At 36.9% G+C, this 21436-nt stretch overlaps 1 protein-coding gene across 1 annotated transcript in view; it reads left to right on the forward strand.

Annotated features, from left to right (window-relative positions):
• The first annotated feature begins 2987 nt into the window (after window positions 1-2987).
• Window positions 2988-21436, forward strand: part of PLSCR4 (phospholipid scramblase 4) — a 45381-nt gene continuing 26932 nt past the window's right edge. Inside the window, 3 exon segments of the mRNA XM_059391782.1 lie at window positions 2988-3233; window positions 3694-3742; window positions 11910-12069. The gene's annotated coding sequence lies outside the window, so the exon portion shown is untranslated.

The following is a 21436-nucleotide window of genomic DNA, read 5'->3' on the forward strand; positions in this document are numbered from 1 at the left end:
TTGCCCAGTCCTCAGGTGCAGGCCAGCTAGAACTTAAGTAGAATGCTTTAGCTTTACTGATTTGTGATGTCAGTGAAGAGATGTCAGGCAGCATATTGAGGGTAAGAAGAGAGAGGGGCACCTGGGTGGCTCAGTGGGTTAAAGCCTCTGCCTTTGGCTCAGGTCATGATCCCAGGGTCCTGGGATCGAGCCCCACATCGGGCTCTCTGCTTGGTGGGCAGCCTGCTTCCCCCTTCCTCTCTGCCTGCCTCTCTGCCTGCTTATGATCTGTCTGTGTGTCGAATAAATAAATAAATATCTTTAAAAAAAAAAAAAAAGAAGAGAGAGTAGGTGACACAGAGGGAAGAACACTAATATCTGCCTATAAAAAGCCCTAAAAGCCTTGACTGACCATTGAACTACAGATGGGCTGGAGAAACTCCAGTGATGCCAGCAGAAAGTAGCAGCTGAAAGGACTTTAAGACTGACGGGTCTTAAAGTATAAACCAAAGGCTCCAGGAATTAAAGATGATTTGCCTTTAATTACATGTCAGAGAATGATTAATTCTTGTCAGAGGAAGAAGACAAAAATCAGAAACTCTGTAATATATTATCCTTAACATCTTATACACAATACAAAATTAATATATATCCTAAGAAACAGAAAATTGTGGGTGACTGGGCTCTATCAAAACAAAACAAAACAACCTACAGAAACAGATCCCAAGGTGAATCACATATTGGAATAGGGTAGTAAGCAGGTATTATAAATATGCATAATAATATAAAGAAAATGATGGTTAACATGAATGAACAGGTATGCGATCTCAACAGGTAAACAGAAGCTGTGAAAAAGAACCAAACAGAAATACTAGAGTTGAAAGTGTAATATTGGTAATGGGCCTAACGGCAGATTGAAATAAGCCCAGTATATTATGAAGAGCGATCCACAGAAATTATTCAACCTAAAGAGAAAAAAATTAGAAAGAAGTAAGCAAAGTCTTGATGATCTATGAGGCAACATTAAGTAGTCTAACAAACATTTAATTGGATTCATAGAAGGAAAGGAAAGAGCAAGAATGGGTTAGGGAAGTAATTTAAAAATAGTGGTTGAAAGTTTACCATGATCAACATACATATCTATGACACTTAGAGGACTCTAAGTAGGAGAAATATAAAGAAAACCGCAAATCATAAACTAACCACAGAAAACCAAAGCTAAAAAATTTTATCTCAAAATCAATAACATGAATCCCATCAGATAAAAATAGAAGTTAAAACTATAGAGAAAGAAAAAAAAAATCTGTGCACCCAAAATTCTATATCCAGTGAAGTTATCATTAAAATGCATATAAAATAAAAATATTTTTAGATTTAAAAAGCGAAGAGAATTTATCTGTAGCTGTTCTGAACCAAAAGAAATACTAAAGGAAATTCTCCAGACTGAAGTGAAGTGAGATAAGTATCTACAAGAAAAAATGAAGAGCAACAATTATGTATATGGCGATAAATATAAAAGTTACCTTTTTTCTTCTCTTAATATCTGTAAAAGACAACCAACTGCTTTATCAAAACAACATTTTACTACGTAGTTTATAATTTGAATGCATGTAAAGCCTAAGAGCAATGGCACATAGTACTGAGGAACCAAAAAGTCCTGTGGCAAATCTTTTCATTTTATATGAAGAAATACAGTATTAACTCTAAGCAGACTGTGGTAATGTAAGCACACCCAGTAAAAACAAAATACAAAGAGATGTAGCTAAGAAGCAAAGCAACTAAAATAGGACTAGTACAAAGAAATAATGAATTTGTCATCCCTTGAATTATTCAAGTAGAAATGTCATCAGATCAGGAATCTCAGAAAGACATGGGTTTGAGTCATTTTTATTCCCCTCAAAACTTCTGATTTGGGCATAAGAGGCACTGCCATTAATGTCATTTTCTGTCCCCCTCAAAGCAGTATGTTTCACAAGACATGTTTTGCTTTTGAATTTTTTGCCATCTTTCATGTGGCCATTGTGAATGTTTGCATTCAAAAGCTCAATCTCCTGATCATTCATGAATTCAGAACAAAGCTAATAAAGAGTATTATTATTTTGCTGCAGTTTGGGCACCAGCTTCTTTTTATGCTTTCCATATAACTTTCTTTCTTTCTGTATGCAATGCAATTGTTACTGAGAAATACAATATGAATTTTTAAAACCCATTCTTACATTCATACTAACAAATAGCATACATACAAAGAAAAATGGAAAATTCCAGAATTCCATTCCCATATGCCTTCCCATATCCAAACTATTCCCATAGTGGAGCACTGCCAAGTCCTCTTCAGAGCTTCATCTAATTTATTTCTGCCCAGCTCTGTGTTTGTTTGGTTTTTTTGTTTTGTTTTGTTTTGTTTTGTTTTTTATAACGTCAGGGACCTTTTTAGACTCCCCCAGCTCCAGTCAGTGGACTGTGCTTCTCCCCATGGACCACCCTAGCTGAACCCCAGGAGTTTGGGGTGGGGAGGAAGCATTTGTGCTGAACAATGGTATTAACGAATGACAGTTTTCTACCAAGGTCAAAAAACTAGGCAACACTTCTCCCTTTCTCTTTTTCCTGGACTCCCTCCCTCCAACATCAAATCGGCCTCCTCCAGCCCTGTGGAAAAGCAAACAGAATGCCTGGGCCCGCGCCCGAGTGTTTCCAGGAGCATTGCATTGCCAAGGCCAATTCTCCAAGCCAAGGGTCTGAGGGGTGGGAGCAGATGCAAATTAACCGAGCTCTTGCGAAACAGTGGTTTCTTCGCTTCCTTTCCGGGCACAGTAATCTCTGTCACAGGCTACGGAACCTGCCTCCCTGATTAGAGGCAAACGGCGACAGGCCCTTACCTCCCTCTTCACCTCACACTAGAGCTCTGACAACTTTTCTCTCCGTGTCCCCCTCTCCGTCCTTTCTCATTTGGACGCCTACAGCCGTGGCGCTCCGCGCCTCGCGCACAACCGACCCGCCGCGGCCGAGGGCCAAGCGCGGGGGCTGGGGTCCGAGGTCCGCGCGGCCGCTGGCCCCGGGGGAGGGTCCGGGCGAGCCGGGACCACGCCCCTGAGCCCCGCACAGTCCCCTCCCCTCGGGGCTCTCGTTTGTTTTCCATTTGAAACGTCCTCCTCTTCCTTCTCTCCTCCCCTGTCCCTCCTCTCTACTCCGCTCCGCCGGGAAGGTTAGACCCTGGGGCCTGGCGTCGCGGGTGCGGAGAGGACATCGGGCCCGCGGTGAGTGGAGCCGGGGGCGGGCGAAGAACGGGGTCTGGGAGGCTGGAGGGCCGCCTGGGTGGTGAGGGGAGGCCGGGGCTGGCGGATGCGGGGGCGCGCGGCGTCCTGGGCTGGTGCTCGGCCGCCCCCTGCGCGGCGCGGTGCATCCTCAGGTGGTGCGGGAGTTGCGGGGCTCCAGGCGCGCGTCTGCCGGGAGACGCGGCGGGACAGACAGATCCTCTTTCCAGCCGTGGGTTGGGGGTCGGGGCCCCCTGGACGTGAGCGGCTGCGGCGCCGGAATGAAAGCTGTTGGAAAGATCGTTCTGCAAAAGCAAAAATGCGCTCTGGAAGAGTTGGCTGCGCTTCCCAGCCCTCCGGGTCTCCTTTCTAGCGCGTTGCTGGGGGCCGCCCTCGCCACTCGAGGGTCTCTGTCCCGCAGGCCGGGTCCTGCCTGATCCGACTCCCCTTGCGTCTCTCGCAGACATTCCCTTGGCGCTGCACTCAGGTACTCCCTCCAGGTGGATTCGCAGGTAAGAGCGTTTGCGGTTACTTTACGAATTTGGCGGGCGGGGGTGCGGGGGTTACAGGAGAGAACCCTGCTCCCATTTTAAAAATGCAGGCAAACTGGGGAGGTGTAATTTATTCAGGGGTGTACTTATGATGTTTCTGTAAAAATTAAACGTTTGTGTTTCAAGACTTGGATTTTCCTTTCATTTATTTTCCAGCATTCTTATCTTAGGATCTACAGTTCAATTGAGTTCTTTATTCTATACTTTATTCTATGTATTTAAAATGTAGCTACCAAAACGAGTACAGGTGAAGCTAATTAGGCATTAAGATTGATTTACACATATATAAAAGATTGACTTCCCACCTACTTAAGAGTATGAATTTGGGGCGCGTGGGTGGCTTAGTGGGTTAAGCTTCTGCCTTCAGCTCAGGTCATGATCTTAGGGACTTGGGATCGAGCCCCCCGCATTGGGGCTCTCAGCTCAGCGGGGAGCCTGCTTCCCTTTCTCTCTCTGCCTGCCTCTCTGCCTACTTGTGATCTCCCCCTCTCTCAAATAAATAAAAAATTTTTAAAAATGTTTTTAAAAAGTATGAATTTAATGTTTTACTCCATGGTCTTGGTTAATTTTGAAATACTAGCGTCATTTCCATTAGATTGGAAAAGCCAAGAATGCCCTTCATGACATTCTGTGATGTTGTTGTTAATTGTATAGGGCAGTGGTTTCAGGCAAGGGAACACATTAACATTCTGACTAGGAAAAAAAGAAACTAAGTTACCTCTTTTTACACATAATGTGTTTATGTATCTTGAATGTCTGTAGGAAGCAATTAAAAATATCCTAGAAAAAGAATTCAGTGAAGTGCCCAGTTGCATCTAACAGATATCAATAGATGTTACATTAAAAAAGTACAATTGAACAAAATAGAACATTCAATTTATCCTGAAACAACATGAAATTGAAAACTTATTTAAAAAAAGGTCAAACTAGATGGTGAAAATACAATGAATGTGTAAGTAAAAATGCAATAAAATGTATTTTTCTAAAGATATAATTCTTTAAGAGAATATATAAATTGAATAGATTCCTAATTGAATTTTTTTTGTTTCTAAGTCAACTGTTAAGCCCATGTGGAAAAACAGTAGTATGTTTTACTACATAATAAAGGGTATTATCAATGTATAGTGATTAAAAGGCAATGGAATAAGGAATAGAACAGACAAGACAATGAAACTGAAGAGATAGATTTAAGAATAAAGGAATGCTGTCATTTTATAAACATACATTTTATTTTTTTTAATTATTTTTATTAACATATAATGTGTTGTTTGCTCCAGGGGTACAGGTTTGTGACTCCTCAGTCTTACACATTTCACAGCACTCACCATAGCACATCCCCTTCCCAGTGACCATCACCCAACCACCCGATCCCCTCTCCCCCACTTCCCAGCAACCCTCAATTGGTTTTCTGAGATTAAGAGTCTCTTAGGGTTTGTCTCCCTCCCAATCCCATCTTGTATAAACATTTCAAATCATGTGGTGGGGAAGAAATGACATGTAATCGATCATGCTTAAATAATCAGGCATTTATTTGGGAAAACTAATACTAGAACTGAAACTTTCTTACTCTTAGTACACAAATGTAATCTAGATGACTTATTAATTTTAATCTAAAGGTTTGAAACCTGAAAGTAAAAGAGGAAAACCTAAGTGAGTATTTGTGAATTTGGCATGTGGGTGATGAGGTTGATAAAAAACCTACAGCCTATTTAGGAACATGCTTACTAACAGTTCTTATTCAGAAAACATACAAATAGGGAATTGTTAACAGAAAAAGAGCTAATTATATTAGTATTCCTAGAACTCTAATCAAGATTTTTAAAATCAACAGTCAATTTGAGGACATAACGAGTCAGTTCAAAGCAAGAGAAATGCAAATGGGAAGCATTAGCCAGGTTAATTATCCGAAGTGCAATTAAAGTAAGAGTTTTTGTGTATGTTACTGATTTTGAAAGTCTGATAATATTCAGTATTGTTGATAATGTGATAAGACAAATACAGTCTAACAAACTCTCAGTGGAAATGTATTGATAAAGCTTTTTTATGGCGATAACTATTAAACTTTACAAATACTCAGTTATTGGAATTTATCATTCTCTTAAGCATGCAAGTAAAAATCTGTGTCAAAGATGTTCGCAGTAGTATTGTTGGTAATACAGAGAACTTGGAAACAGTTTCATAACCATTGGTTGGGATTTGGTTACATAATTTATGGTACATCCAAAGGTGGTTTAATGTATAGTTTAAAACATTTGATAGCTCTAAATGTTCTAAAGTGAAAATATGTCCAAATTTTAATATACATTGGAACACAAAAAACAAGCTGAAACAGTATATATAAAGGTAGAATATATACAGTAACAACATTTTTGTAAATAATGTAGAACTAGACTAAATTATATTATGTGTTTCCATGTTCTTCTATAATATATATGTGTCTAAGGGAAAAGTGATGTTGTTATAATGGGAAAAATAATAAAGTAACAAATAATAAAGATCCTGGAAGTGTATAGTAATTTATATAGAATAATTCCTTTCTGGATATATTAGTTGTCATTCAATGTAGAAAATATATATTTTCTTTCATAAAGCTTCCCATATTGTTCTCCTTATTTACTTTATTTTTGAATGTCCTCTTTCAGCTTCTGCCTTTGAAAAATCTCTTCCTTTATCTCCTTCCTTAATATTGAGTACTATGGGGATGCCTGGGTGGCTCAGTCGGTTAAGCCACTGCCTTCGGCTCTGGTCTTGATCCCAGGGTCCTGGGATTGAGTCCCACGTCCGGCTCCTTGCAGTGGGGAGCCTGCTTCTCTCTCTGCCTCTGCCTGCTACACTGCTTGCTTGTGCTCTCTATCTCTCTCTCTGACAAATAAATAAATAAAATCTTTAAAAAATAATATTGAGTGCTATGATGTTTCTTAGAGACACACAACTGAAAACTTTTGCCTGAGGGATTTCACAGCCTGTTAACTTTCTTACAAACAAAAAAATGCAGGAGTGTTCATGTTCGTTATGTATTTCAGCAGCAGTGTACTAAAATGAAAATTAACCTTTACAGTACTTCAGGATGAGAGACAGATGCTTAAAAGGAAAAATAAAATTGTACTACAAGAAGTAAATGCCTCTGTAGTAGCTTTTTGAGTAGGATAGTTTTTTAACTCTGTGTGACAGCAACCTATTAAGTTGCCATGGTGTGGAACAGAAAGTGACTAAATTCTTCACAGTCATTGGACTTAAATTCATTCATGTTGAGCCCACTCAACTATCCAGTTCCCTAGTAACTAAGAAACCCAAAAAATTAATCAACACAATTATACATACTTACAAGAGCCAAGATTTTGGCTTAAAGTCTATAAATACTTGGAAGTGTGTGTAAAACATTTCAACTTTGGTGAACTAAATAGTTACAGATACATTACAAGAGAGTATGTTGTCAGTTTTATTTTTATTCTTTTTCAGTTCAGATTATAAAATCTATTAGATTAGATTCCTTATACAAAGAGGAAAATGTATTACTTAAAAGTTTTACAGTGTATTTTGGATTTCTTTTGAACTTCAGAAGAGATTTACTTAGGTTTACCAATGAGGTTTGAGGAAAAAATTAGATAGGTATTGCATTAGTAAATTGAAGATTTAATTTAGTTTATTAAGATATGATTCCTTTCGAAGATGGATTTTTACTTGGGAAAGAGAGGGCATAGATCTGTAGTTATAGATGGATGGAAGTGTGGTGAGGGATATATCAGAATCACTTGGGAAGTGGTTTCAAGCCTCATAGGTTTCAAGCCTTCTTAGAGAAAGAAGTCCCCTAGCTTTTTGATAGAGTGTGATACTAAATTAGCAATGTCAGCATCACCTGGTCTGATATGCTATATGGCATATTTGGAATGGTTCCAAATTTCTTATACACCTCATTCCTCCTTTTTTTTTTTTTAAGATTTTATTTATTTATTTATTTGAGAGAAAGAGAGGGAGAGTACAGAGAGAGAAGCCGACTCCCCACTGAGCAGAGAGCCCAATGCAGGGCTCCTTCCCAGGACCCTGAGATCATGACTTGAGCCAAAGGCAGATGCTTAACCCTCTAAGCCACACAAGCACCACCCCCTCCTTCCTCCTTGAGAATATTGTACTTGATTGCTAAACTACAGATTTTTGTGTGGGAAGGAACTTTGGAAATCAGTTTGCTCAAAACTTCATGCTTATATACCTAGCACATTTTTATTTGTATGTGTTCTATGTGACTAAAGTTCTCTTTACAAAATATTTGCATAGTTTTTTCAGTTTCAAAGTGATGAAAATTTTGTAGTATTTACATTCATGAGAACAAACTGGACCATATTATTTAATAACATATTTAGCAAATTTGACCTTCTTAAATATTGTTAATATTGGATTAAGAAGGCAGAGAAACTCTACATTTATTTTGGAAATGTTAACATCAAATGATGAATTAGTATTTGGAAAGTTTTTGTAGGAAAATTGCATATCTTATAATCTTTTAAAAATTTCTACTATGTTAAGTAACTTTGAGTAGCATTTTAGCAAAGGTTAAAAAACCTTTATTTAATGTCATAATCAAAGAATATTTACTTTAAAAATACCCTTAGCAACTCAATCCAGCTAAAAAAATCTGCACAAAATACCACTATTGTATTCAGCTGTAGAAAGTGTTAATTTTATTTCAATTTTATTATCTTAGTTGTTTTTGTACTGTTTTAATGTTGGAGGTTTATATGCTCATAAAAGTTTTGAAAAGTTTTCCCAGTAGAAAAGAAATAAAAGATCTGCAAATTTGATTATGTCCCAGATTTTTGGAATCATTTTCTTAGTTGTTTGTAATATTGTGCATATGCATATTATGTTTCTACATTTGAATAATTAAATATTCCCAGTAGAAATGTATTTTATCCCTTTACTTATTTTTTTTTCTTTCTGATGGCAGTGTTAGGCCTTTATCCAAGGAAGGATAATAAGATATTTTTAAACAGGTGATGACTTTATTGAGGCACGATGAGGTGGATTTTGCTGTGTTCAGGATACTGTTTGCATTGTGATACATGTGGAAAGTCCTTAACCTATGTATGCAGTGTTTTTACAGAATATTTCATTATTGTGAGAAGAATTGACCCCACACAGAATCTAATATATGATCATTGCAATAGCTAAATCCCAGAAAGCTATTGACTTTGATAAATTTAACATGGGACAATCACATTTTTAAGGGGAGAAGGAAATTGTTTGTTAATATTGTGAAGTAAATGTAAATGTAAATCAATCAGTTTGCAAGTAGATAATAAAATATGATATCAGTAGTATTTCAGCTACCTGAGGAAGTTGTATTAACTGTAGTTGAAACCCACGCATGAGGTTGTTCTTTGGGGAAATTGCTATATGAATAACTTTCAGTTTATAAAATCCTTGGAAAATATATATACTTCTGGGAGTTCACCACATTCATGACCTATTTTTATCATTCAGTTCGAAATATTTTCTTATTTCCCTTGAGATGTCTTTTTTTAGTATGGATTGTTTAGAAGTGTATTGTTTTTATTTCTAAGCGGTTGGAAATTTTGGCATTACTCTTCAGTTAGTGATTTCCAGCTACATTATAGTTTCGTCAGAAAATACACTTTGATTGATTTTAATCTTTTGTAATTTTTTTTAAAGATTTAACTTATTTGAGAGAGGGTGAGCGAGCACATGCTGCAGAGTGGGGGAAAGGGGCAGAGGATGAGCGAGAAGCAGACTCCCTGCTGAGCGCAGAGCCCACAATGGATCTTGATCCCAGGACCCTGAGATCATGACCTGAGCCGAAGGAACCACTTAACCAAATGAGCCACTTAGGTGCCTTGTAATTTTTTTTTTTTTAAGATTTTATTTATTTATTTGACAGAAAGAGATCACAAGTAGGCAGAGAGGCAGGCAGAAGGAGAAGGGGCAGCAGGTTCCCTGCTAAGCAGAGAGCCTGATGCGGGGCTCGATCCCAGGACCCTGACATCATTACCTGAGCCAAAGGCAGAGGTTTAACCCACAGAGCTCAGGTGCTGAGCTCCTGAGGTGCTCCCACCTTGTAATTTTTTAAAAAAATTCTTTGTAATTTTTAAAGGTTTGTTTTATGACCCAGAATATAGTCTGTCTGGGTGAAGTTTCTATGTGTTGAAGAGAACGGGTATTCTGATGTGGTTGAGTGGAGTATTCGATCAATATTGCTGTTGGTTGATATTTTAGTTCTTCAGTATCATTGCTGATTATCTCTCCACTGATGCTCTAGATTACTGAAGAAGGAACTAAGTGTTCAAGTCTCCTGCGATAACTGGAGACTTGTCTGTTTCTCCTTTCAGTGCTGTCAGTGTTAGCTTCATGGATTTTGAAGCCGTATTATCAGGTGCAGTGATGTTTAGGATCACTGTATCTTGTTGGTTTGACTCCTACTTTTAAATGCTGGCCCTCTGATAATTTTATTTGCTCCGAAATTTACTTATGGGATATTAATCAGCTATTTTTCTTTTATTAACCTGAGATATAGTTTACGTATCATACAATTCACTTACCTGAAGTTTCTTGCTTTTTACTGTACTCAACGGAGTTTCGCAGCCTTCACCACAGTCTAATATTAGAAGATTTTCATAATTCCAGAAAGAAACTCATGCCCAATAGCAGTCACTCCGCATTCCTGTCACTATTCCTCCAGCCCCTTGGAACCACTAATCTCCTTTCTGTCTTTATAGACTTGCTATTCCGGACAGTTCATGTAAAAGGAATCAGACAGTATGTGGTGTTTTGTGACAGACTTTTACTCGGTTAATGTTTTCAAGGTTCATTCAAGTTGTATGTATTAGACTTTATTACCATTTACAGCTGAACAATATCCCATTGTAAGGATATACCACTTTACAAAGTTCATCCCTTCAACAGTTTATGGACTTTGGGGTTGTTTCCATTTGGGGGCTATTTCAAATAATGCTGCTATGTGCACATTTTGTGAAAATGTTTGTTTTTATTTCTCTTCAGTATGTATCTAGGAATAGAATTGCTATCATATGTTTAACTGTATTAACCATATTAAACTCTATGTTTAATCTTTCAAGGAACTGCCAGACTGTTTTCTGGAGCAACTGCACCATTTTGCATTTCCCCCATCAGTGAATGAGGATTTTCCAGTATCTCCCCGTATTTGCTGATACTTGTTATTGTCTGTCTTTTTGATTATAGTAGATGTGAAAAGTTGATGGTAGTTTTGATTTGCATGCCTTTGATGGCTAATTATGTTGCGGATCTTCTTATGTCCTTATTGGCATTCATGCATCTTCCCTGGAAAAGTATCCAAATCCTATTTTTAGTTGGGTTATTTGTCTTTATTAATTGAGTTCTGAGTGTTCTCCCTATATCCTAGATAAAAGTCCCTTATCAGATATACAAATATTTTATCTCATTCCGTGGATTATTTTTTTTTATTTTCCTGATGGTATTCTTTGAACTATAAACTTTTAAAATTTTGTTGAAAGTCCAGTTTACTTATTTCTTTCTTGCTGCTGCCTGTGCTGTTGGTGTTATATCTGTGAAACCATTGCCTAACCCAAAGTGATGATGATGTGCTCCCATTTTTCTTCTAAAATTTCTTAGTTTTATGGTCCATTTTCACGTAATTATTTTGTATGGGATGTTGTAGAGGTCCAAATCCATTCTTTCTATATAGATACACAGTTTTCCCAGCAGTTTGTTGAAAAGACTATTCCTTCCTCATTGAATAGTCTTGGCATCCAATTCTGTTTCACTGGTGTGCATGTCTAACATAGGCCAGTATCACACTATTTGGATTACTGTAGCTTTGTAGTAAGCTTTATTTACTTATTTATTTATTTATTTATTTTATTTTAATTTTTTTTTCAGATTTTTATTTAAATTCCATTTTGTTAACATACAGTGTAATATTGGTTTCAGGAGTAGAATTTAGTGATTCTTCACTTACATATAACACACAGTGCTCAACACAAGTGCCCTCCTTAATACTCACCACCCATTTAGCCCATTCCCTGCCTACCTCCTGTCCATCAACCCTCAGTTTGTTCTCTGTAGTTAAGAGTCTCTTTTTTTTTTAAAAGATTTTATTTATTTATTTTTTTGACAGAGAGATCACAAGTAGGCAGAGAGGCAGGCAGAGAGAGAGAGGAGGAAGCAGGCTACCTGCCGAGCAGAGATCCCAACGCCGGACTCGATCCCAGGACCCTGAGATCATGACCTGAGCCGAAGGCAGAGGCTTAACCCACTGAGCCACCCAGGTGCCCCTAGTTAAGAGTCTCTTATGATTTGCTTCCCTCTCTCTTTTTTCCCCTTCCTCTTTTTTATTTCTTAAATTCTACATATGAGTGAAATCATACGATATTTGTCTTTCTCTAACTGACTTATTTTGCTTAGTGTGATACAGTCTAGTTCCATCCACATCATTGTAAATGCAAGATTTCATTCTTTGATGGCTGAGTAATTATACACACACACACACACACACATATATACATGCCACACCTTCTTTATCCATTCATCAGTCAATGGATATTTGGACTCTTTCCATAATTCAGCCATTGTTAATAATGCTGCTATAAACATCAGGGTGCATGTGGTGCCCCTTCAAATCAGTATTTTTGTATCCTTTGGGTAAATAGTAGTGCCGTTGCTGGGTCATAGGGTAGCATTATTTTTAACTTTTTGAGGATCCTCCACACTGTCCAGAGTGGCTGCACCAGTTCACATTTCCACCAACAGTGTAAGAGGGTTCCCCTTTCTCTACATCCTCATCAGCATCTGTTGCTTCCTGTGCTAATTTCAGCCATTCTGACAGGAGTGAGGTGGTATCTATTGCGGTTTCGATTTGTATTTCCTTGATCATGAGTGATGTTGAGCATCTTTTCATGTATCTTGACCATCTGGATGTCTCTTTGGAAAAACTGTAGTAAGTTTTAAAATCAAGAAGTGTGAATCCTCCATCTTTGTTCTTTGTTTTTAAGATTATTTTGGCTTGTTATTGTTGTCTTTTGTTATGAATTTTATGTTTAGCTTGTCAATTCCATCTTTGTTTTTAAGATTATTTTGGCTTGTTATAGTTGTCTTTTGTTTGTTATGAATTTTATGTTTAGCTTGTCAATTCCTTAAAAAAGGCAACTTTGATTTTGATAGAGATTATGTTAAATGTATAGTTGAAGTGTGGAGTATTGTCATCTCAACTGTGTACTTTTATTTAAATCTTATTTGATTTATTTCAACATTATTTTTTAGTTTTCAATACATAGATTTTATACTTTTTCATTGATTTTATTCCTGCATATGTTATTTTTTAATACTTTTGTAAATGGAATTGGTCTATTTGTTTGATTCATTGCCAGTGTATAGAAGACATCTGATTTTTGCATATTGATTTTATGTCCTGCCACATTGTTGAACTTGTTTATTTGTTCTAATAATTTTTAGCAGTTCCTTGTGAATGTCTGTGTGTAAGATCTGTCACTTTCTTCATTCCTAATCTCAATACCTTTTGTTATTATTTTTTTCTAACCTAACTGGCTAGAAGTTCTAGTACAGGGGCACTTATGTACCTCAGTCAGTTAAGTCAGTTAAGCATCTGCCTTCCACTCAGGACATGATCCTGTGGTTTTTGTGTTGGAGCCTTGTGTCCAGGCTGCATCTTATTCATTATTGAAAATGGGATATTGAAGTCTCAAACTATTGTCATTGAATTGCCTATTTCTTCCTTTACTTCTGCCCAGTTTTGCTTGTGTATTTTGTGGCCCTCTTGTTATGTACACACACACACACACACACACACATATATATATATATATATATATATATATAATTGTTCCATTTTCCTGGTGAATTGATCTTTTTATTAGTGTGAGATATCTTCTTTGTCTCCTGTAATAGTTTTTGTCTTAAAGTCGATAGCCACTGTACTTTCGGGTTAGCACTTGCTCACATGGTAGTTACCTTTTGATTCATTTACTTTCAACCTGTGTGTTTTTTTTTTTTTTAATCTAAACTGTGCCTCTTATATACTACATATAGTTGGGCCATTTTTTTTTCCTTTTATACCCATTCTGCCAATCTTTGCCTTTGATTGAATTGTTTAACCCATGCCTATTAGGGTAGGATTTATGTCAGACATATTCTTTAAATTTTTTAATTTGAGTATAATTAACAAACAGTGTTATACTAGTCTTGGGTGTACAGCACAGTGATTCAACATCTCTATGAGTTATGTTATGCTCACCAAAAATGTAGCAACAGTCTGTCACCATACACCTCTATTGCAATATCATTGGCTATATATCCTTATGCTGTACCTTTATTCCTGTGACCTATGCATTCCATAACTGGAAGCCTGTATTTCCCACTCCACCACACCCATTTCTGCCCATCCCCCAACCCCCTTCCCTCTGGCAGCCGTCAGTTCTCTGTATTTATAGGTATGATTTTTGCTTTTCGTTAATTTGTTCTGTTTTTTAGATTTTACATGAGTGAAATCATATGGTTTTCATTTTTCTCAGTCTGACATATTTCACTTAGCATCATACCTTCCAGGTTCATCCATGTTGTTGCAAATGGCAAGAGCTCATCCTTTTTTATGGCTGCATAATATTCTTGTGCCACACCTGTGTGTGCACACGTGCACGCATGCACGCACTTATCACATCTTCTCCATCCATTCATCTACTGATGGAAACTCAGCTGCTACTTGTTTTCAGTTTGTCTTAACATTCCATCTTTCTTTTACATGTTTGCTTGATATGTCTTTTCTTTTTCCTTTTAGTATATTTTATCATTACATTTGAATAAATTTCTTTTAGAGAGCATGTTATTGGATCATTTTAAAAAATCCATTTATCGATTTTGATAATATATGTCTCTTTTTCAATATGTTTACTACATTATATTTAATGTAACTATTGCTGTATTTGAATTTATATTTGCTTGTTTTCTTTTTCATTCTTCTGTGTCTCATTTCCTAGCTTTTTTTTTTTTTTCAGCAATTCAGTCTTTTAATAGTATTGAATCTGTTATTTGTTCTGGATTATACCTTTTGAGTAGTGCTTTTAGTGGTGGCTTTCAACACATGATTTGAGACCTTTATGGTCTTTTGTACATATGTACTGTATCCTAGATATTGTATTTTGAATATTATGTTTAAAGATTCAGAGTCTTATTTAGAGGCTATGCAGGAAATTGATTTTCTCATTGTTTTGTCAGGCAGTTGACTCCTTTGGGTTCAGGCCATAGGTTCTGCCAGACTTCTGTATGTTGTGATTTGAATGTCAGTTTTCATTTTTATGAAACATTGGTCATGCTGTTTAGTCTCTTTTGCAGTCCAGCAGCCAATCTGACACCTGGACTGTGGTCTCCCTTCAGTTCTCAAAGTTTTTGTTAAGATCAGATTCATGCATGCATCACTTAGGGATGAACCCAGAAGTTTATAAATAACTTTACTAGGACACTTTCTGAAGCTTCTTCTTCACTCTAATCTCCTTATTAGCTTTCTGGGCCTCCCCTTTTCAATTCTTGGGCCAGAAAAAAAAAAAAAAGTTTTATTTACTTTTTTGTTGCTGTGTACTTCCCACAAATGAATTTGTATACAAGATCCAGTTATAGGAGGACAGAGAGAAAAAAGAAACAAAGGGAAGAGTTTCTCCCCATCCTTTTGGGACCACAGCTCCTTATATCAAGAGGAAGATTCCCCTAGGCATCTCTGAGCCTCCTTGGATACAATCACTCCTTTCTCCACAGTGGAATTTCCAGGATTTGGGACATGAGAAAGTGAGAAAAAGAAAAAATATTGAGAAACTCTCTCTTTCTGAACTTCAGGAATTCCCCTACCCCCTGCTTCCTCTGGAGTTTTCTCTGCCCCGGTGCCTACCGTACCTACCGTGTTTTAGACTGCCTTAAAACCTGTCAGGGCAGGGATACCAGAAGAAGATTAGGAACCTGATTCTAGTTTGGCCTTCTCCCATGCTCTTGCATGGCATTTCTAGTCTTCAAATAGCTGCCTAATCCTTCTGTCTGGGCTAATTCATGGCATTCGTTGGGAGAGATAGGGTACAATAGGTTTACTACATCTTACCCAGAACTGAAACAGGTGATCTGTTACAAATTTTTTTCTCTGGGCTCAGAATTTCTTTCTAAATGATACATATATTCCCCAAACCTTATAAAATGGGAGGTGAAAGGGAGCTCAGTAGAAGGGCCTATTTTCATATCATAGTGTAGTAGCAGGAGAGTTGGGCAATTTGAAGGCAATGTGAGGGTGGTGGGATAGGAGAGACACTTTTCAGTGGGATTTAGAAAAGTAGTCTGGCCTCTGATGAGGGTATTTGAAACCATAGTTTCCCCAGGTCATAAAACTGACCTTGAACAGGTTATTTAAACTCTGAGATTCTCTTTCCTTACCTGTGTAATGGAAGTCATAATATCCACTTCACTCAAAATATACAAAGTTCCTGACACCTCCTAGATAATTAGTAAATTATATCTAAAATTGTAACCTAGTGAAACTGTTTTAAATATATTATATGGGTTTATTTGGGGTCTTAATTAATCAGTGGTAACCTCACAGTTCTCTACAGCTAACTGCTTCTTTAAATAGAACCCTAAATTTCCTCTAAAAAGTATAAACATTTTTCAATTAAAAAGAATCATGTTTTCTATTTGGCCTCATTCCAGTTTGTTTTACATTGGAATGTAATGATGGCTTATCTGTTTGAGAATTTGGAAACATGACTGGTTTGCTTATTTCCAGCTCTGTGGTTTAGTATTATGATATATTTAAGTATTTAAATAACATATAAATAGATGTAAGTATATAATATATATATACAGTGTAGGTAAGTAGTATGAAAACTTACCATTTTCAGTTGTTTCTATGTAGCAGCATTGTAGAAGTAGTATGTGGCCAAGAGAATTACATTTTATAATTTATGAGAACAATGTAATAATACAGACTAATGCAAAAGTGACAAAAATATGCATATTAAGGGAACTATCTCCATGTGGATCAGCTAACATTCAAAAAGCCCTTACATAAAGAAATTTAATTTAATTCTAAATTTATTTAGAATACACAACAGCCTTTTCTTTTTAATCCAGAGGAACTGATGCATGTAAAGTATGTTACCCTGTGATCTGTCATGATCCAGAATATGTAGGGAATTAATATAAGTAAAAATTTCTTCCTTTAGGAAACTTACCTTCTAGTTAGGGCTTCCACCAAAATTTAATCCTCTTTAAAGCCCTTGTCTTTCCAAAACTGTTTATGCTGTGATTCCTGCTAACTTTCTCTCTGTGTTCTCTCTAAGCTTCCTTACCAGGAGGCTCACTCTCAACTAGTCTACCTGCTTTTCTTCACTCTCCACCACATGGCACCACCTCCAAAACAGAAAGTGTTTTCTTTTTGGTCCATCGAGTCTCTTGGGCCACAGTAGAATAGCTGAGACCCCAGAACTTCCTTTTAGAAACATGATCTCCCCTTGCGCCAGTTTCGCAGGGAGCATTATCTTCCTTGGCTTTATTTATGTCATGAGACATCTTACTGCCGAATTTTTTGTGCGAAATGAATTCTTCACTTATCATATTCAGTTAAGTAAGTAAACTGAGTTTCACATTTATAGCTAACATTATCCTTGGTAATCACACATATGAATTAGTGTATTTATAATCCACAGAACTTTAGCTGAGCCAAAATAGATGGATTAATATAAATGTATCACCATTACTGTAAGAACATTTCAAAGACCGCACCCACCCATGTATGAAATGAATTTCATATTCAAAAAGAAGCATATTTGAACTAGTTGTTTCTGCCTGTTAATTTTACTGTCTATCACCAGAAACAGGGAAAAGTAGCTCATTAGATTGTATTTATTTTTCTCTTGTTTCTACATTCCATCCACCCTACTGCAGAGGTAGGGTTCACCAGAAGAGTTCTGGTGCGGCTGAAGTTATGGATAAGAAGGAGGCACGGGTGTAGCAGCAACGTGCTGTAGCCTGGGGGGCACTGGATTACTGGCCACTTGCTGACAGTACTTCTTAATGGCTGTGCAACCCTGGGGAAAAGACTTCAAATAGCATTTTTGTGCCTCAGTTTCCACCTATATTATAGTACCTCTCATAAAGCTTTTTATGAAATTACTATCTGTATACTGCCTGTAAAGAGATCTTTAAAGTGTTTTCATTAAATACAATTTAAAGAAAGAAGAGATCATCAATAATTAGATTTTGATTTGGTATATTAGCCATAAAAATAATAATCAGTTCTTGGACATCCCAGCCTTTTTCATCCATTAATGGGAGATTTAAAAAGGTAAAAAAAAAAAAAAAAAAAAAAAAGCAAAGGAACACATAATAAGTTTAGTGAATTTACTGCAAAAAATATAATTAAAGTCTAAATGTGTAAGATTTAGGGAGACTTAGCAGCCATATTTTTGGATGGTCCAGTCAAATCTGGTTTGAATTAGTCTGTTCACCAGCAGTGATTTCCAAGAGGCAACCCCTGAACATGTGTGTTAATTTGGATTTTCTTTCAGAAGGGTAGAGCTATTTTAATATTCAATCCAGAATCCATAAGCAAGTGAAATAGAAACACAATGCACCTGTTGCCTTTAAACCTCCAATATTGGGGGCTCTTTCTCTCGGCATCCTTCAAATTTCCATTTGTCTTTGTCTTGCCTCATTCAAAGAAGTGAATAAAAGTTTTATGTTTTAATTACCAAGAGATATTTAAAGGGTCACTTAGAAAAAAAAGAATCAACAATCCTTTTGAATGCGTAAATGAAAGTTCCTTCCATACAGGTGTGAGTACCTGCTATTTTGTAATATTTTCACATGAGTGATTCTCTAAGATCTGTAAGGGACCATATCAGTTAAAATTTCTCTTTGAGGAAACACAGTATTTTTAATATTTATTGAATTAAGAATTGTGTTTAATAGCATGGTAATACAAAAGAAATTTTTCACTTAGCAAATTGGCCAAGTTTAAAGGGAGGTAATATGTATTAACACTGAGATGGTCACTCCCATGATTTGGGTTTAAAACTGAAGGAGCCTTGCTAGAAAGAAAATAATTTGGCAGACTGTTCCCTAAGTTGTAAAAACATTCACCTATAGAACACAAATCCTTCTTAAATTATTTAATTATAAGGTGTGTGTACCAACCTTTATGTAAATGGAAATTTTATAATATTAGTCACAGTACTAGAAAGGTGTGAACAATAGTTTGAATAAGTGAAGATAGTCTTTGGTACCGTGCATTTAAACACATACATTTGTTAGTTCACAGTATTTCTAATATTTATTATAAAACCCCCCATGCATTCACACATATACAAGTCATGCATACATATACACTCACAGGACACCAATATTTTAAGAATAGTTATTTTTGGAAGTTGGTTTAAGAGTTATGTTCATTTCTTTATACTCACCGATGTTTTACAAATGACGATGTTTTAGTGTTGTGATGAGAAATATATATCTGTACCTCTATTTGTAATAGTTTAGCAACTCTTTCAAAAATCTAAGCACTAACCACCCAAAATTAGCACAGACTCCACAAGTTTAAAGATTCAGTCCCCAGTAAGACTGCCACCACTGAAGATACCAGCCATAAGTTTCAGGGATCCCCAGGTCACCCACATTTCTGAGCAACTGGCTACAAATGTGGGGGTTCTCATCATGCTCTCAGATTTGATCATTCACTAGAATGACTCAAAGAATTCTAAGTACTACATTTACAGTGCAGGTTTTATTATGTTAAAATCAGGACCAGTCAAGAAAAGAGACATGTTGGGTAAGATCTGGTAGGATTTCATATTTGAAACTTTCATGCCTCTTTTCTGTGGAGTCAGAAAGCTTCCCTTCCCAACATACTGATGTGTTGACCATCCAGAAGCTCACTCAAGCTTCATTGGCCAGAGTTTTTATTGGGGTTTCACTACATAGGCATGGTTACTTGACTTGTTAACCAAGTTGTTGAACTAAGTCTCCAGCCACTCTCATCTCCCCAGAGGTTAAGAGATAAGTAAAATATAACATAGCTCAAAATATCACCCTCTTTTTTTTTTTAAGATTTTATTTATATATTTGACAGAGATCACAAGTAGGCAGAGAGGCAGGCAGAGAGGTAGGGGAAGCAAGCTCCCTGCTGCGCAGAGAGCCCAATGTGGGGCTTGATCCCAGGACCCTGAGTTCATGACCTGGGCGAAGGCAGAGGCCCAACCCACTGAGCTACCCAGGTGCCCTAAAATATCACCTTCTTAGTTCACATGGTGATCTTTTGGCGTGATCAGCCCCCAACCTGTGACATCTCCTTAGCATAAATTGAGGGGTGATCCAAGGGCCCACCATGATTAATAAAGGCACTCCCATCACTTGGAAAATTCCAAGGGTTCAGAAGTTTCTCCCCAGAGCCTGGGACAAAGGCTAGACAAAATCTTCCATATACAGTAACACTGAGTTACATGTAACCACTGAAATTGAGTAGCCATCGCTTCCTATGAAAATGGAAGAAATGATTAATATATGAGAGATTAATAAAATCCTACCTAATAAATATTTTTTAAGCAAGGCATGTATACAATCCTAGGACTATTAGCACATTAACTTATATTTACCTAGCATGGATTCTTGTGAAATAAGAGGTTTATAAAGTGTGCTTGAAAAATACCAACATTTACATTTATTAAGAGTTTCATCAAGGCTTTCAAATAAACCAAATGTAATATTACCTATATATTATCTCATTTGAAAATATGCCATGAAGTGCTACACTAATATAAATACTCAGTATTTCATAATGCAGAATAACTTAAAAAATAACCTCAATATTTATATCTTGGAGAGGTAATGAATATTGTAATTTTTAGGAGGTATCTTTAATGTAGCTATAATTGTCTGCAATTTTTAAAGTCCATTACTAGATAAATCCATTCATCTGAATAACATAATTAATATCACTCCTACTAAAATCTAAAAACAAATCCTGTAGACATGTAAGAAGTGCTCTAACTCATGTGTCTTTCATTTAGCTATGAATAGGAAAAAGCCCTCCAGCAATGCCTCCATTTTCTTTCTCCTATTTCTTTCCAGTTTGAAACTCATTACCAACAGCACTTCTAAAATCATGTCTGCTAGAACGATACTCACTGCTGGTAGACAGTGAGGAGTTATTGATGTCAGCTTGAAACCCAGGATGAAGTCTTCACAGGGATGCTTAGTGATGCCTGTTAAATGGCTGAACGGCAAACAGCTCTTTTTTATGCGACACTTGAAGACAGACATTTATTCTTGGTCTCTTTACCAGCTGGTTTATTTTACCTGGTGAACTTATAGTAATAGTGCGTGCTTGTTCAGGTTTTGCTGTGTGCCAGGCACTGTTTTAAAAGTGCAGTGGGGGGTTGGGGACACCTGGGTGGCTCAGTCAGTTAAGCGTCTGCCTTTGGGCTCAGGTCATGATCCCAGAGTCTTGGGATCAAGCCCCACTTGGGGCTCTCTGCTCAAAGAGAAGCAGTGAGTCTGCTTTTCCCTCTGCCTCTGCCTGCCTCTCTGCCTGCTTGTGCTCTCCCTTTCTGTCAAATAAATAAAATAAATTCTTTAAAATAAAATTAAATTAAAATTTAA

The sequence above is a fragment of the Mustela nigripes genome, chromosome 2, assembly GCF_022355385.1.
Source record: "Mustela nigripes isolate SB6536 chromosome 2, MUSNIG.SB6536, whole genome shotgun sequence".
NCBI lineage: Eukaryota > Metazoa > Chordata > Mammalia > Carnivora > Mustelidae > Mustela > Mustela nigripes.